Here is a 16,368-nt window from a genome sequence, read left to right as displayed (position 1 = left end):
ATTTCTTGATGAAAGTTTGGTTGCACTATTGCATGCATGACTTTCCCGGCTATGCTCTATTCTGCGGATGGTGTACAAGTGGGAAGATGCCATGCCCAGTGTGCATGCAGGCTCTGAGAATGATTTGGCTGAGTAAGGGTGGCAAGTATGTAGCCTTTGACCTGCATCGACAGTTCCTCCCTCCAGACCATCCAGACAAGGAAGACAAGAAGAACTTCACGAAAGGCCGGGTTGTTCATGAAGTAACCGAGATTCCAACATTTTCGGGGGCAGATGTTTTTGCTCAGCTAAAAGCTCTCTAGCCTAAAGTCAATGGCAAAGGCAAAGCCAAAGCCAAAGGCTTCAAGGGATATGGTGAGACGCACAACTGGACTCACATTACCCCCTTCTCACAGCTTCCCTATTTCAAGGACCTCAAACTTCCTTACAATATCGATGTGATGCACACCGAAAAGAATGTGGCAGAGTCCCTTTTCCACACGATCCTCAATATTCCTGATAAGACGAAGGATAACATTAAAGCTAGAGCCGATCAACAGAGAATTTGTGATAGACCACGTCTAAACATGAAGCCTCCCATAGGCGGTCGAAAAAACTGGTTCAAGCCAGATGCTGAATTTGTCCTTAAACCGCCAAAAAAAGGAAGTACTTATCTGGCTGAAACACATTTTGAAGTTCACCGATGGTTATGCATCGAATATAAGTAAGGGAGTCAATCTTTCAACGGGCAAAGTGACCGGCCTGAAGAGTCATGACTACCATGTATGGATTGAGCGGATAATGCCGGTGATGGTTCGAGGCTATGTCCCCGAGCATGTCTGGTGAGTGCTTGCCGAGCTAAGCCATTTCTTCCGCACGCTCTGTGCTAAAGAAGTAAGTAAAGACATGATTGAAAAATTGCATAAGAAGGCACCGGAGTTGAGAGTCAAGCTAGAGAAGATCTTTCCGCCAGGCTTCTTTACACCGATGACACATCTCATTCTGCACCTCGCGAACGAGGTATTGTTGGGGGGGCCTGTGCAGAATCGCTGGCAGTACGGCCCTGAGAGACAGAACAAGCATCTCTGACAGAAATGTGGAAACAAAGCTAAGATTGAAGCTTCCATAGCTGAGGCAGTTATCCTAGAGGAGGTGTCAGACCTCAGGACATCATACTATCCAGACCACGTTCCCCATCTGCATAACAAGGTGCCTCGATACAATATAGAAGAGCCGAAGTATCAACCCAAGCTCCATCTATTCAACGCGCAAGGTGGGAGGGCTGGGGCCTCGAAACCTTATAACATGCCACGACAAGAGTGGGAGGACCTCATGTTCTATATCTTGCACAACATCAGGGAAGTTGAGGAAGTGTGGATGAGGTAATACCACTACACCATTCCTTTATGTCTTCCACATCATCATGTTTTATGTTCACTTAGTCCTGGTCTAACACCGGTTTTCTTTTTTTAGTGATTTCGTTCAAGAGGAATGGACGGGAATGTAGGCCACTCTTTCACTGTGAGGATCTTCTTTTAGTCTGTAGCCACCCCTTGCCCTACTAAGGCGGAGGCACTTACTCTTCTTCGTCATGGAAACCCTGGACGTAAAAATTTTGTTGCTTGGTTCATGGAGAAAGTAATTTTCCACACTCCCCTATTAAATACCTAGTTCAACATTTATTAGTTAACTAATGCATGCAACAATTTCAATTATACTTGTAGGGAAAAGATCCGAACATATCTATGGATGATGAATTGAGATGGGTTTCCATGGGTTTTGACCCTGCCGTCATGACATGTAAAAAGTATGATGTGAATGGGTATCGCTTCCATACAGAGGAGCACCAGGCCGGCCTGATCCCAAAACTATAAATACCGGAGTGTACACCCCTGGTCAAAATTCAGTAGACTACTACGGAAGGGTACAAAATATATACGAGATTAAATTCCACCAGGGGCGCGAGACCCTAAGTCTGCCTGTGTTCAAATGTCGATGGTTCGATCCGCGGGAGGGGGTAAAACACACGCCTTCCATTGGTTTGGTCGAAGTTAAACCATCAACCGTCTATGCCGGAGCCGATCTCTTCATTGCGGCTACCCAAGCTACACAAGTATATTATCTGCCTTACCCATGCCAGAAAGAGTACCTAAAGGGTTGGGAAGTTGTGTTCAAGGTGTCGCCACATGGTAAGCTACCGAACCCGAATGAAGGCGATTACTACAACATTAACCCCATGACATACGAGGGAGTGTTCTATCAAGAGCAACCTGATGATGATGATGTGGTTAGAAACGATGACGCTAGACCATTGGGTGATGATGATGTGGATCCAAACGACGACGAAGCACGGAATGATGGTGAGACCATTGTCAATGAAAATGACATACTTATGCTAGAAAAGTTAAACGAAGACGCTGACGACGAGGAAGAGCCTCCACCTCCGTCAGACAACGAAGATGATATGATTGATAGTGATGATGAGACGGGCCGAGAAAGAGGTTACAACAGTGATGATTCATATGGTTTCTAGTAGATGTACGTGTCAAGTCTTTTTTTCTATAGTTTAGGAATATGCCTTTTATGCATTTTTATTAATGTGTTTATTATCATGCCTTTTCCTTCATTTCATTAATTTACTAATTGCTCATTCTCTTTTCAATGCAGGTTCGTGGAACATGGGCAAGGGGAAGGCCGACGGCGTGGGTTTCCTACGCAAGGTCGTTGGCCTGCCTAGTCGGAGTGGTCGAGCACGTAATCCTCCCCCCGGCTACTTGACGATGACTCCTCACAGGGAGGTCGAGGGAGAGGTGCCCCTACAGGAGGAGGGGCGGGGGGAGAGCCCCTAGAGGGCGAGGTGGTGGGGGAGAGCCACTACAGGGGGTCGCGGCCAGAAAGAGCGCACCCTCACCGACTTAGGGGTGTTGTCTTCGAGGCCATCCTCTAGTGAGGTACCCTCCTCTAGTGAGGTACCCTCCTCTAGTGAGGTACCCTCCTCTGGTGAGGAGGAGGAGGAGGATGAGGCAGGCGAGGAGGAGGAGGTTCGGGATGGGGCCGAGGAGGAGGTGGAGGAGGAGGACGAGGAGGAGGAGGATGAGGAGGAGGAGGTTGGGGAGGGGGAGGCAGGCGAGGAGGAGGGTGATGGCGGGGATGATGGTGCTGGCGGGGAGGGGGTTGACAACAAGGGGTGGCTGCGTGGTAACGCAAAGCTACCAAAGCAAGTTCCTGCTACTGAGGAGCAGAAGTGGCTCATTGAGCCCACGGGGAAAGAGTAAGTGCCACTTTATAATAATTTCATTATTTTGCTTGTCACATGCTCATTCCGGTTGTTATTTATTTTGCTTGTCACATGCTAATAGTTCATTCTTTTGCAGCAACTGGATATATTCTAAAGGGGTCCGTATTACCAACGGCCTCATCACTGTCTTGCTGAAGTTACACTGGCCGGGATTGTACTGTCCGGATCCAGTCAGGCACATGAACCATCGGGTCTTGGCCACGAGCTGGGAGCACTGGGAAGCGGCCCTCCACGCGGACCATGGGACCCATGCCAAGGCCATGATCACCACTTTCTGGGTGAGTTCTCTTCAGAAGCACAAGTCCATTCTAGTTTCATGAATGATTTAACTCATGGCTTCTTCCATTCTTGTTTCGTGCATGATTGTAGAAATTCTATCGAGTTCTCCCGGAGCATAGGGCCAGAGCGGACCAGGTCGTGTTGCGCCAATGCAAGAAGAAGGCCCGCCAAATGCAATACGAGGTGCGATATGTGGCCATCTCAACATACCATCACGACTATCTTGGTGTGAAGATGACCAAGGAAGACGCGCGGAGGATGGGCATTACCTTGGAGAGGGACGAGTTCTTGAAGGTAAGTATAAAAGATTTTTCATTATGCTTTCATTACCTTGTGGTACATTTCACCGTTTCGTGTTGACATGCCATTATGCTTTCATTATGTAGGTGTTACCAAATTGGTGTTATGGAAAAGACGAGTCCTGGGCGGCATTGGTGGATCTTTGGTGTGATGAGGCTGGAGCCTGGGCGGCTATGAGAGTCAAAAACAAGGCTAACCGAGGGAAGGAGGGAGTACATGCTCAGGGAAACCGAAACCACTATCTCCACAAGGCAGTTAATGTATGACTAACCCCATTAAACATTCTTCTTCTTCTATTTACCATTACTTTCTTATGTATGACTAACCTCTGTTTGGTGGTGCAGGAGGAGAAACTGAAGCGGCCGCTCTCACACATGCAGGCGTGGGAGATCGCCCATACGCGGAAGGACCCCAAGCCTGGCGAGCCCAAGTACTACGGCAAGAAGACCGCGCATAGGAAGAAGGCCTACTCCGATGGGTATCTGGCGTTACATCCTGACACACCTGACCCCATTGCGGCGGATCTGGACGAAAGGGTGGTGGTGGGCATGGGGCCGAAGGAGCACGGTCGGGAGGCGGTTCTCGATGCTGTGATCACTCCTACTATCTCCTACACACAGCTCCGTCGGATCGACCCGACCCTGAGCCAGCGCACGAGCACGCCCATGAGCAGTGCACCGTCACTGTCCCTCTTTCAGGAGCAGCAAACTGTAAGTATTTTCCCTTTTATCTTCATTGCTCCCTTTATTTTCCGCATTTAGTAGTTTTATGAGTTTCATCATGTCATACTGTAGGCCTACATGGAGTACACACGCCAGGAGACCATGGCGTGGCACGACCGCCTTCATGCATACCATCAGCAGAGGGATCGCCAGATGCAGCACGCTTTTCAGGAAATGGCGGCCGGCAGGTGTCCTCAATGGCCATCAGCAGAGGGTCCTCGAGCACAACCAACGTTGCTGACCTTTGAGGAGTTTGTGGCACAGAACGCTGGCCCCTCGCCGGTTAGTTCATCCCCAATCTATTCACTCAAAGCATATCATGCCTTTCAACACAGTCATATATCCCGTTAATATGTCTTTTCAACATCCAGGGAACCGGTGGATCAACCGTTGGCGGTGGTCTTCGCAGCACTCCCGAGTCACGGAGCCCGACCACTCCGATCCATGGAGGCGGAGGCGGAGGTGGAGGCGGTCTTGGCGGTAGCGCTGCCGCTAGCACTGACGACCTGGGCTTATGCGGTCTTGGCGGTGACGACCTCCGCGGTGCTCGACGTCCTGGCGCTTAAGCCTTTTGGTTACTTGTGTGCTTATGCTTATGTATCTTTAGATGACTTGTGTGTGGTGATGATGAGAAACTTGTGGTCTTTGATGGTCCTTTAGATGACTTGCGTGCTTCTTTATATGCTTATGCTTATCTTTATGTTGATTATGATGATGCTTATGCATATATTGTTGTGATGGTGACGGATGATACTTAGATGTGTTCCATATGTCTATTTCCATCATATATATCTGCTGATATGTGCATGTATATCTGAATTGAATTGATTTGAAAACAAACAGAAAAAAGAAAAAAAATCAAATACAAACTATGCCGACGGCTAGGCCGTCGGCATAGGGTTGGCCTGAGCGCCCAGTTGCTGACGCGTGGCATCTATGCCGTCGGCCTAGCCGTCGGCATAGATTTAAACTAAGCCGACGGCTAGGCCGTCGGCATAGATGCCACGTGTCAGCAACTGGGAGCTCCTCGGGCAAGTCTATGCCGACGGCCTGGCCGTCGGCATAGATTTAAACTAAGCCGACGGCCAGGCCGTCAGCATAGCCTTGCCCCAGGAGAGCCCAGTTGCTGCCATGTGGCAGGCCTATGCCGACGGCCTGGCCGTCGGCTTAGTTTAAATCTATGCCGACGGCTATAGGCTTGCCACGTGGCGAGCAGGCGTTGGTCAGCACTTGACGGCGGCCGTCGTCAGGAGGTAACGTTGCCGATGGCCAGGGCCGTCGGCATAGATGTACGGACACCGTCGGGATAGGGCCTATACCGACGGCCTTTCTATGCCGACGGCCTCCCGGGCTACGCCGACGGATATGTTGCCGACGGCCCTATGCCGACGGGGGCCGTCGGCATAGGCCTGTCCCGACGGCCAATCAGGGCTATGCCGACGGCCAGGGCCGTCGGCATTGGGTGCGATTCCGGTAGTGATTCCCTAATCCCTGAGTTTCTTAATTGATCTTTGATCATTGATATCTAATGTCGTCATATTTTTTTGATTCTATAAAAGATCTCAAGCAGGAATGCATAGCATGATTTAGATGGAACCATTTTGAGGCTTCAATTCCTATTACATGTGTGGTGGAGGTTCTAACCTATTACGGTTTACATTGTCAGAATTCTTCAAGACCCTCTGTCAATCCTCACTATCTTTGAAGCAATCTGATTTCCGTGTCATTGCTAAACATATTTATATATTTGGTGTGCTGGATTTTCTGATGGAGATGCTATATAAGAGGAAGCTATACGACAATCCTGCTCAAATTGGTACGGATAAGATCGATTTTATTTAGTAAATATTTATGCTTGACAGATACAAGCCTCCCTCTTCGGCCTTTCTTTTATCCATCCTCCGCAGGTCGCCAGCACTGGTCAATCGTTGCTGCCTTGACTTGCCGCCGACGTCACCAGTTGGGCCGAAGGGTACAATTTCATCATGTGGCCCGATGCATGGGCACCGAGTATGCTTGATTACCATGTCGAAGGCGATGATCCAAGAGCTTGCTGGCATGTGTGTATGTTGTTTTTTCTCCCGTTGCAATGCACCGATCGAGTTAGTCATGCATTCATTGATTTACTCTGATTTTTTTCAGTCGTCAAACATTTACTAGATTGGTTCGTGGATATGCAGTGTGACAAGGGTGTGAGATGAAGGTGGTGAACTGTCTCAATGTGAAACCAAGTATGTGGTGGATTTGCCATGGTTGATGGTAGACCGGTAAGGGTAAAAGTTTGAGCTATCAAATTTTGTATGATCAATCTCCTGGATGGTCAAACCTGAAAAGTTCAGTGAAGATTCAGATTACATACGGATGCCTTTTCTGCCTACAATGCTATAATCATGCCAATTATGCGTATGGAGTACCACATATGATACAAAAATTGCTTGCAGATAGGTAGCTGGGTGCATGCAGAGCCGTCGAGGCCGAAGCCAGCGCTATTCTGGATGTACTAAAGGAATTGTTTAACGTATTCCGAGGTTCCCTCGTGGTTGAGATCGACTTTGAAGTGGGGAAAGGGGTACAGGCTGATTCTGTAAGTAGATCATTTTCATACCCAATTATAGTTGATATTAAATCTGCGCTGAGAATGTTTAGGCATATCAGGACAGTCAGAAGGACAAACAATGTTTATACATGGACATGCATGTTGTAGGTCTGTTGATTTTAATTTTGGAATACTGAGATTTGTACAGATGCTTTCCTTACTATTATGTCTAAAAAATCCAGCAGATAGTGACTGAAGTTTGTTGGTTTTACTCAACTTGGTGGTGCTTGATGGGTACTAAATCAAGATAAGGGTGACATGATAGCTGGTGTTGAGTATAGGTATATTAATTGAATTTTCCATTGTGCCAAATTTAACACATTGGATTCTTTCAATTTGCTGCTACCATTTTTCAAAGAACACGATGATGCAAATGAATCTCACTATGTAGACATATGTAATCTTAATTTTTTACTATGTAAACTATGACAGGAGTAGGACACATATAAATGTGTATCCATTTTTGCTTTCTATTGATCTTTATGACAAAGGGGATGTGCTGGACTGAGTGGTCGTTCTGTTGAAACAAAGGGGTGAAACTTGCAATATCTGAATCAATAGAGGTTATCTTTCATATGGATTTTATTATTAGGTACTTGCAGACTTGTGTCACTTCCTTAGATCATGTTTGATCTTAAAATTTTAGATGTTTCATATATAACCATCAATCATATTTATGCAACTGGCAGTCCCTATACATTCTTCTTTTTTATCTGCTCTAAAGCATATTCCGGTTCATAAGTATCATACATGGCAGTATATAAGTAATATTATGAGTTGATCCAGTGCTGAAAACACATCAGTTGAACATGTTTGTTCTACTCCCACCGTTCCAAAATAGCTGACCCAACTTTGTACTAACTTTAGTACAAAGTTAGTACAAAGTTGGGTTGTCTATTTTGGAACAGAGGGAGTAGCAGTTTTAGGCAACAATTCATGTGTGTATGAAGTATTAGTTGAGAAATGGCTGGGACATCTATTGTTGTTTGTATAATCTTACATTCTAAAATAGAAAGCATGTTAAGCAGGGCGCAAGTTTTGTTTATACGTAATTTCAGAAGTACTATTAATTTTTTGGCTGATTTCTCGAACTAAATAATGGCTAAAGTTTTTTGAACAAATTATTTGTGAGCTATGGAGGAGAACAAATATGATCCACGGTATATTGTAATTATAAGAAAGAAGAGTGATTTAACATGTTAAAAAATAACATGATGAGTTCCACCACTACAATATCTATGTCACTAAGCCTGATTCTCGCACCTTGGATCCTCCCGTTGCAACGCACGGGCATTTTTGCTAGTAATTTATATAAATATAAAATCCAAATAATTGTCCACGCATAAAAATCGATGGAATTTAAAATCTTGTAATGAAAAAAATTGAAACTAATTCCAGGTTTGATGTGTTATAAAAATGTACAGCCCATTTCTGGGCAAACCGAATGAAACTCTCCTCGTCTTTAAAGATTTGCAGCCCAGCAGGGCCAATAAAGCAAGTAGGCCTCATTTGGGTATTTCTTAAAAAAAAGAACTGGGCTAGCCATTTTCAGCAAGAAAAAAACACAACTGGGCTCATGATGTGGTAAACATAAATAAAACCCTGGCTAGACGGGCCACAACCCCCGCACAGCCCCGTTGTTACCCTGATCCGTCGCTAAAACTACTATAAATAACAACTACTTGTTCCTCCAAAAAAATGCGCGACCTGTTGTGTCCCTGGTGTCAGCCGCTCGTAGTGTAATTCTCTCGTTTATTGACTACGTTGACAATGGCGTGAGCCCCAGATGTCCAACCATTAGGAGGAACCATTTTTTGGGCTTGTAATAACAAGTAACTTGCTTGCGTACTGCCATGATGCTGGTGGGTCCCTACTGTCATCCTCTCCACGTATAGTCATCTCCTTGTTCCTCTCGGTTGTTGACGATGTTGACAACGCAAGAGGGCAGCGCACCGCGCACGGCGAGCGAACCAAGACGGAGGACGACGGCGAGGCCTCGGACGGAACGAACAGGAGCCGTGGAAGATGCGCCAGTCCAGTCACAGGCGGAGAGGAGTACGAGGGTTCACTGGTTCGGGTGCGGGTGCGTGTTGGGGATGACGCCGCCAGAGAATAACAGGACGTGTGGGGGAATAGAGGGAGGGACTAGCCAACGTTGGAGGGTACGGTAGGGCGGCGGAGGTGCAGCCAGCCATGGGAGGTGGGAGCAGGCGGAGCCGACGGGGTGGTTTGGTTTGGGCGGCTGGAGGAAGAAGAAGACAAGAGATAGAAGATACACGACAGACGTTGGATGTTGATCCAACGGCTAGTAGGCAGAATCGTTTGTTGACTGGCTAGTAAGTCGAGACCACCTTGGATAGGCTATTTCCTCGCGGGTCCCAAATGTCAGAATTCAAATCTGTCATGGTCATGCAGCCTTTCCTATGAAAATTTACAGCCCATTTGATGTGCTAGTTCGAAATAAGTTTGTGGGTGCTTGTGGGGGTTAATCACTTGGCTTGTGTAATGCACAATGAGATCAAGCAGCCGGCGAGAGTGATGTTATTTCCCTTGGTTGGGATTTGTTACAATATTTCACTCTAAATTAAACAAATGGCAAGCCATTTGCCTTGTTTCAAAGAAAATATGACAGTCACAGCCGAGTTGAAAAGGGCAAGAATATCTAACTCCAGCTTACAAACTGTACAAAAGCACGAGGGTTAATTGTTTATCAAGTTTACACAAAACCCAGGTTGAAAAGGGCAACAACATCTAACTCCAGCACTGTTTTCGGCAGTCACAGCCAAATGGGTCGGTCAGGTCCATAGAATGATCATCCCGGGTCGTAAAATTTACTGGATTATGACCACAATATGTTGTAAATAGAAGCCCGACACGTTCAGAAGCTCTTTTGACCACCTGAAACTCCTTTTTTGCTCTTCGACATACCCATCCGTCAAAACCATGATGCTGATAAACTTAAGCCTGATGGACAATAGTAACCTCGCATTCAGCAGGAAGAATGTGACAAATCTGGTGTTTGCACGGTTGGCTACATATCGTTCTAGCGTTATTGTCTTCAATCGAATCTCATGAGAAGTGAGAAAATCTCGGTGCTTACGAATCCACCGATTGGTTATAACTTTCTTACCCCGTCCTGTTGCCTAAATAGACATGAAGATTGAAAACAGTTAAGGTCTAAAAAAAGAGTGTCGAAAGAGCAACAGCTGAACGGTTAATTCTAGTACACTATATGCGGACTTCCAATGTGCGTGAAATTATCACCTTTATATACAACTTCTCCAGACATGGAAAGCATTGCAGCAAGCCAATAATCTTGTTCAGATCAAAACTATTCATTTGGATATATAAGATCTTGACAGAATCCAGCACCATTGATAGGCCATCCATGGAGAAACTCTTCACTGAGCATAGAACATAATATTAGTACAAAATGTGTACTCCAAGATGATATATAACTTATGCGCAGAAATTTAAAATGCAGCTTATGGTTACAAGTGTAGATGATAATATAAAGTACCTGAAGCACTGTGGAGCCAAACACCATATTGAAATGAGCACAGAGATCATGTATTACACCCAAGGTCTCCAGTTTAGGCGCAGAGAGCACGGTTATTTGCAACGGTGAATAACTAGAATCAAGGATCAACCTTTGAAGTGAAGGGGCATCTTGGATGATGAGCTGCCTTCCGTCAAAAGAAATTCCAATTCTTACAAGGTTAGAGCATCTCCAGCCGTTCAGCCCCCCAGGGCGCCGAAAAATAGCGGCCTGGGGGCGAACCGGCGCTAGATTGGCCCCTGGGGGCGACCTAGCTCCCAGCCACTCCCCCAGGCGCCGCCCCCCAGCCGCGGCAAATTTAAACATAGTCTCATTCCCGCTCACAAAATAGATGCCACAAATCCGGTGACCGTTCGGTGATCGAATGAAAAGTTCGGCGTACAAAAAACAGAAAGGACGCGTGTGCGCATCAGACGGCGAGGTCGGCCTCCGGTGTCGGCGGAGTCGGCGTGCGCGGGCTTGGCGGGGTCTCTGTGCTGGGCAGCGTCGACGTGGCTTCTGTGCTGCGTGGAGTCTTGGCGGCATCATCGCTCGGGCTTGGCGGCGGCCTCGGCGTGGGCGGCTTCGTCGAGGGAAGGTGGTTCAGGATGAGGCCACGCTCCGCCAAGTACCACGCCTTGACCGCCTCGTCATTGCTCTGGAGCATGTCCGCCCCGCCCAGCAGGAAATCCAGGTCGGTGTTTCTCTTCTTCACGGCGACGTTCGTCCGGAGTAGGTCGAGCTTGACGGCGCTGCTCGACATCAACGCCGACCACCGCGCCTCGGTCTTCTCTTCACGAAGGACGGCCCGGGCCTGTGCGTCGGCGAGGCAGTGCTCGATGGACTCCTGCACTCGAGCGGTGGCCGCGTCGGCGTGTTTCCCCTTCTTGGCACCTTTGTTGTCGTCCGGCCGCCCTTTTGACGCGCCCGGAGTCGGCGTGTCCGGCTTGTAGGTCTCCTTGGCCTTGTCGAGGGTGTGCCGGACTTCCGCCCACTTCTCGCACTTGTCAATGCGCTTGTAAATGTGGAGGTACTTGAATTCGGCGTCGCTGTTGCCTTGTCGATACATGGCGAACATGCGCAGCAACTGCGCGGAGGAACAAATAGTTGGCGGGCACACACGGCGAAGAGAGGCGGGAGACCGGCGTGCCATACCTGATCCTCAACGCTGGCGCCGCTCTCCGGGCGAGCCGCGACCTCCTCGACGATCCCATGCCATTTGTTGCACGACCCCTGGATACGCCCCCAATGGTTCGCCATCACCTTCGCCCCGCGCTGCATGTAGACGCCTTTAAAGTAGGGGTCGCCGAGCTTGCGCTCATTGAACTCGGCCTTGATGTGCTCCCAGTACTTCTCGATGCTCTGGTTCATGCCGGTGGTCGGGTCGAGGCAGACGACTTTCCATGCTTTGGCGAGGCATTCCTCCTCCTTGGACGCCCACTTAACGCGCGGCTCGCTGGACCTGGCCACCCGCTTCTTCTTCTTGCGCCTCCTCGCCGGAACAGACATCGGCTCCTCCTCCTCCTCCTCTTCGTCCTCCTCCGCCTGCTCCTCCTGCTCCTCCTCGCCATAGACGTAGCCGAGCTCGTCGTCCATGCCGCCGCTGAGATCCACCGTGCCGTCCGGGGTGACGAACCCGGGAGACGCGGCAGCCGCGCACGAGCCTGTTGCAATGATGTCGTCCATGTCGGCCTCGGTCTCGTCAGTGTCGCCGAGGTGCGAGAAGGGCAGCGCGCCACGGCGGAGTGGGGGCGCGGGGAGGACGCGTAGGCGGGCAGCGAGTAGTTGTATGGAGGGTACTGCACGCCGGCGAAGGCGGGCGAGGGCGTGCGCTGGGTCGGGTGTCCATGGGGGAAGGTGACGTTGGGATTGAAACCACCGTGCGCATCCCCGTCGGCGACTTTATTTGGAGACAACCGATTCTAACTGTGACAACAAGCACCAAGCACTCCAGGGCAGGGCAATTGGAGTGGATGATGCTGTGCAACGAGGCCTCCGATATATGAACCCGCACAAGTGAAAGTTTCTTGAGAAATGGGAGTCGAACGTTTAGTACCAGATTGTCTGGTAGGTAGCACGGCGCAAACGTGGCGGTGTGGAGAGAGGAGGAAAACCGCGAGATGGACATCGGTGCTGAGGGCACAAGTACATGGCGTTCGGTATGTGGTAGGTGATTTCCAGGGCAATAGTAGAACTCAAGTAGCTGTATTTCTGTGAATTTAGGGGATTGTAGCGAGGCGTCCACCGTGCAGGGCATGGTATGCTTGCTCAGGTAGCATGACAAGATGCAGAGGCTTTGAACGGAGCCCTGGTGGGAGGAGATGATGGCTCTAGGGATTTCAAAATCATTGAAGAGAGATAGCCGATGACAGTCGAGATTAAGGGGCACGGCGCACCATATAGGGCGCCACCGAATTGAGAGGACTTGGGTGTGGCAGCAATCCTTGGTGGGGAGAAGCGAGATGATCTCCCCAAGGACGGCGTCTGGGAGATCGCTGATGCGGTCCACCCAAGATTCTATGGGTTCCTGGGATCCGGTTGGGGCGGGGTCGCCGCTTCTCCCCGCGCTGCTGGGTGTGGGATCTACAACAGGCGTCGCCGCTGGCGGGAGCCTCATCTTCTTGGCGCTGGGGTCAGCCGACTCCATTTTCCTCGAGGGCGCCGTGTCGCGCTCACGGATTTGAGCAGAGTAATGAATGACGAGCCTAGTTGTAGTGCGAGTGAAGAAGAAGGGGAGCTGGGGTTTTTCTGTAGTAGTGAGGAAGAAGGGGAGCTGGGGTTTTCTGTAGGAGTGAGGTGAGGAATTTGGGGGTACGAGTGGAGCGAGCTGACGTGAGGTGGGTGGGAGTGAGGAGGAAGAAGAGCACCCAGGTTTTTTTGGGGGGTGGTGTGCTGGGTGTGGGTAGAGCCTCTCATTCAGTAAATATATGGGATTTTGAATTGATTTTACTATTTACTAGGGTGGATGGGCTATTTTGTCTTGGGCCCAGAGAAACAATTACTACTAGTACATTGGAGACACTCTACAGCTACCCAGAAAATAATTACTACTAGGATACTGGATACACCACCGCTTCTGGCTCCTCCTAGGTCATCGAAACGTCTCCCTCTACTGAATGCCGTTATACTTTTGTTCACCAACATGCGGGCCATGCAGCACGCGGGCCCAAATGCCATCCACCAAATTATAAGGCATTATGCAGGCGGAGAGTCACCCCGGTCATAGCGTGACAGTAACGAGCCGTCGTATCACAAAACCCCACCTCCCCGCAGTCTAAGTTTGACGGACGAAGCAACCATCATTTCACTCTTCGTTGAATCCCCTTCTCCCTCACCTTCTTCAACAAAGGCAACACTCGCATCTGCCACTGTTCTTCTCTCCCAACGAAGGGAAGGTAAGCGGATCCGTGATGTTGGTATATTTTCGTTCAGAGAAAAAAAGAACTTTTGCAAAGCAGTAACCGATCCTCACTCTCTTTTTTGTTTCATTGTCATTGCGATTGTGTTTTCCTTTCAATGGTCTCCTAGTATTCGTCAGTTTCATGATGGACCAAGGAGAACCAGGCAAAGATCTGCCGATATTGGAACAGACGCAGGAGGCTGATCCCCACGAGAAAGAGAGCTCCAAGAAGATGGAGGCAGCCACCGAGCCGACCCCAGATACGCTCACGGCCACTACTGAGATGGTCAATGCCCCATTTGAGGTTACAGCCCCCGTGGCACTGCAGGAGCAATTTTCCCCCTTCGAGGATGTGCCCCCCCCTGTTGAGTTGCCCAAAGTGATTTTCTTCTTTGCCGATCTCAATTGTGGTTTTTTATCTAAGTATGTGGTGATGAATAATGCAAAATTTTATTAGCTTCGATGCCATGCTATACATAGTGGTTTAAATAACTTGTGTTTCTTATACTGGAAAATAATTCAGAATTTAATTCTGTCTCAATTAGAGCCCTGATCCAGACAAGGATTGTGTGGTTGTACATGTCACTCTCTATGAGGCGGATGACCTGAATATACGCACTGAGAAAACAGAGTTCTTAGGATGTTGGATCCTGGAAGCCATTTGCGCTTATACCAATGTCGAGTTGTATTCCAGCCTCACTGTTGTCAGGCGTGTTGTCTAGGGTGTACTGAAGCACAAGAAGTTCAAAGCTACTCCTTCGTTTGTGAGGCATACTGTTCTTGTCAAGCTTACGCAGGAAGATGACGTGGCATGCCTCCACAAACAAGTTTATGAGTGGCAAGGCCACAAGGTTGTCTTCATGAAGGTTCACAGGATTCAGCTGCTGCCGGACGTCCTCGATGATGTTCATGGCAAGGTCTATCTTGTGTCCAGCCCAAATTAGATTGAGGCATGAAATAGTTGCCCCAGCTAGTGTTTAATAGTAGTTTGGATTGTGTCTAATTATCCGAACCTTGCCTGTTATCGAGCCCTTTGGGGCTAGTACTTTGTTTCAATCTGTCTATGGGAACTGCTGCTACTTTTGTGTGCCCGTGAATCATGTGAGAACCATCGTAATTGTTGCCGAAACAGATGCGTCCTTGCTAGTTTTTTCATGAATATGGCATGGTAAGACATAAGTTGTCACGATTTATCATACGAGCAGTGTGTGTTTGATGAAATAGAGTACTCGTTCTAGAATTGTGCGCCGACTTATACATACGTACTTGTAAACACTGTTGGTGCTACCCCACTTGTAAGAAGTTGTGCAAAACACGGCACATTGGCTCAGCTCGCTTCAACACTAGGCTATCGACCAACTAACAATCAACAATCTGTTGTCTGACATATAAGCAACTATTTATCTTGTTACAGTGGTTCATGCAGTTAACTGAGGCCACAATGTAAATTCCAAACGTTCACACGCTAGTCCAGCGTTCATGTGGAACACTCACATTAAACTCGGCTTCATAAAAAACTTGAAAAGCACAAGTTAAGCAATTTTATACATCTCAATGATTCATAGAACATAACAAACATATACTAGTTCACAGCAAAAGACAAAGTTGTGAGAAGGTTTACAAATCAGGAAAAAACAAGCAAGGCTTCTCTAAGCAAAGGGCCTCCCGGCAGGCTTAAATTTCCTAGAGTTCACTCTGGTTTTTTCTTGTTGCCACCATCCAGGGTTAGGTTCTCTCATTCCCGAATAACCAATTATAATTGTGGTCTCAGCTGGAATGCGGAACTAAACCATGCAATGTACTAACCAGCTGAAATTCTTGTGCATTCCACTAAATTTAAGCACCGCTATTTGCAGAAATAAGCAGACCACAATGCCTCTTGTCCGTGCACCTGTCCAAAAAGCCGCCGTGCAGCCGTGCCAGCTAGTCCTCGGTCCATGGATGAATAGGTAGAAAGTGCATTCCGGACTAGGATGCGGTTGTTTTCGCTCGTCCCTGCACTGCAATCAGGAAGTAAGATGTATGAATCAGCTTCTTATAGATTGCGTTGGTCATTCTACCGAGTTACTACCAATGTAGGAATACCTGGAACACTGGTGGTTAGAGGACGACAGCTAGGAATAGCCATCTCATTTTGTGGAGTTGTACTAAAACTGAGGTGTGTACTTTTGATTGCGCATATAAGAAACGATATGGAGACAGACATCCCAGTTTGCGCAATTACGAAATACGGTTATTTAAACAATGACAGATATT

Source organism: Triticum aestivum, chromosome 1D (genome assembly GCF_018294505.1).
Source record: "Triticum aestivum cultivar Chinese Spring chromosome 1D, IWGSC CS RefSeq v2.1, whole genome shotgun sequence".
NCBI classification, from domain to species: domain Eukaryota; kingdom Viridiplantae; phylum Streptophyta; class Magnoliopsida; order Poales; family Poaceae; genus Triticum; species Triticum aestivum.
Note: the sequence above shows the minus strand (reverse complement) of the source record.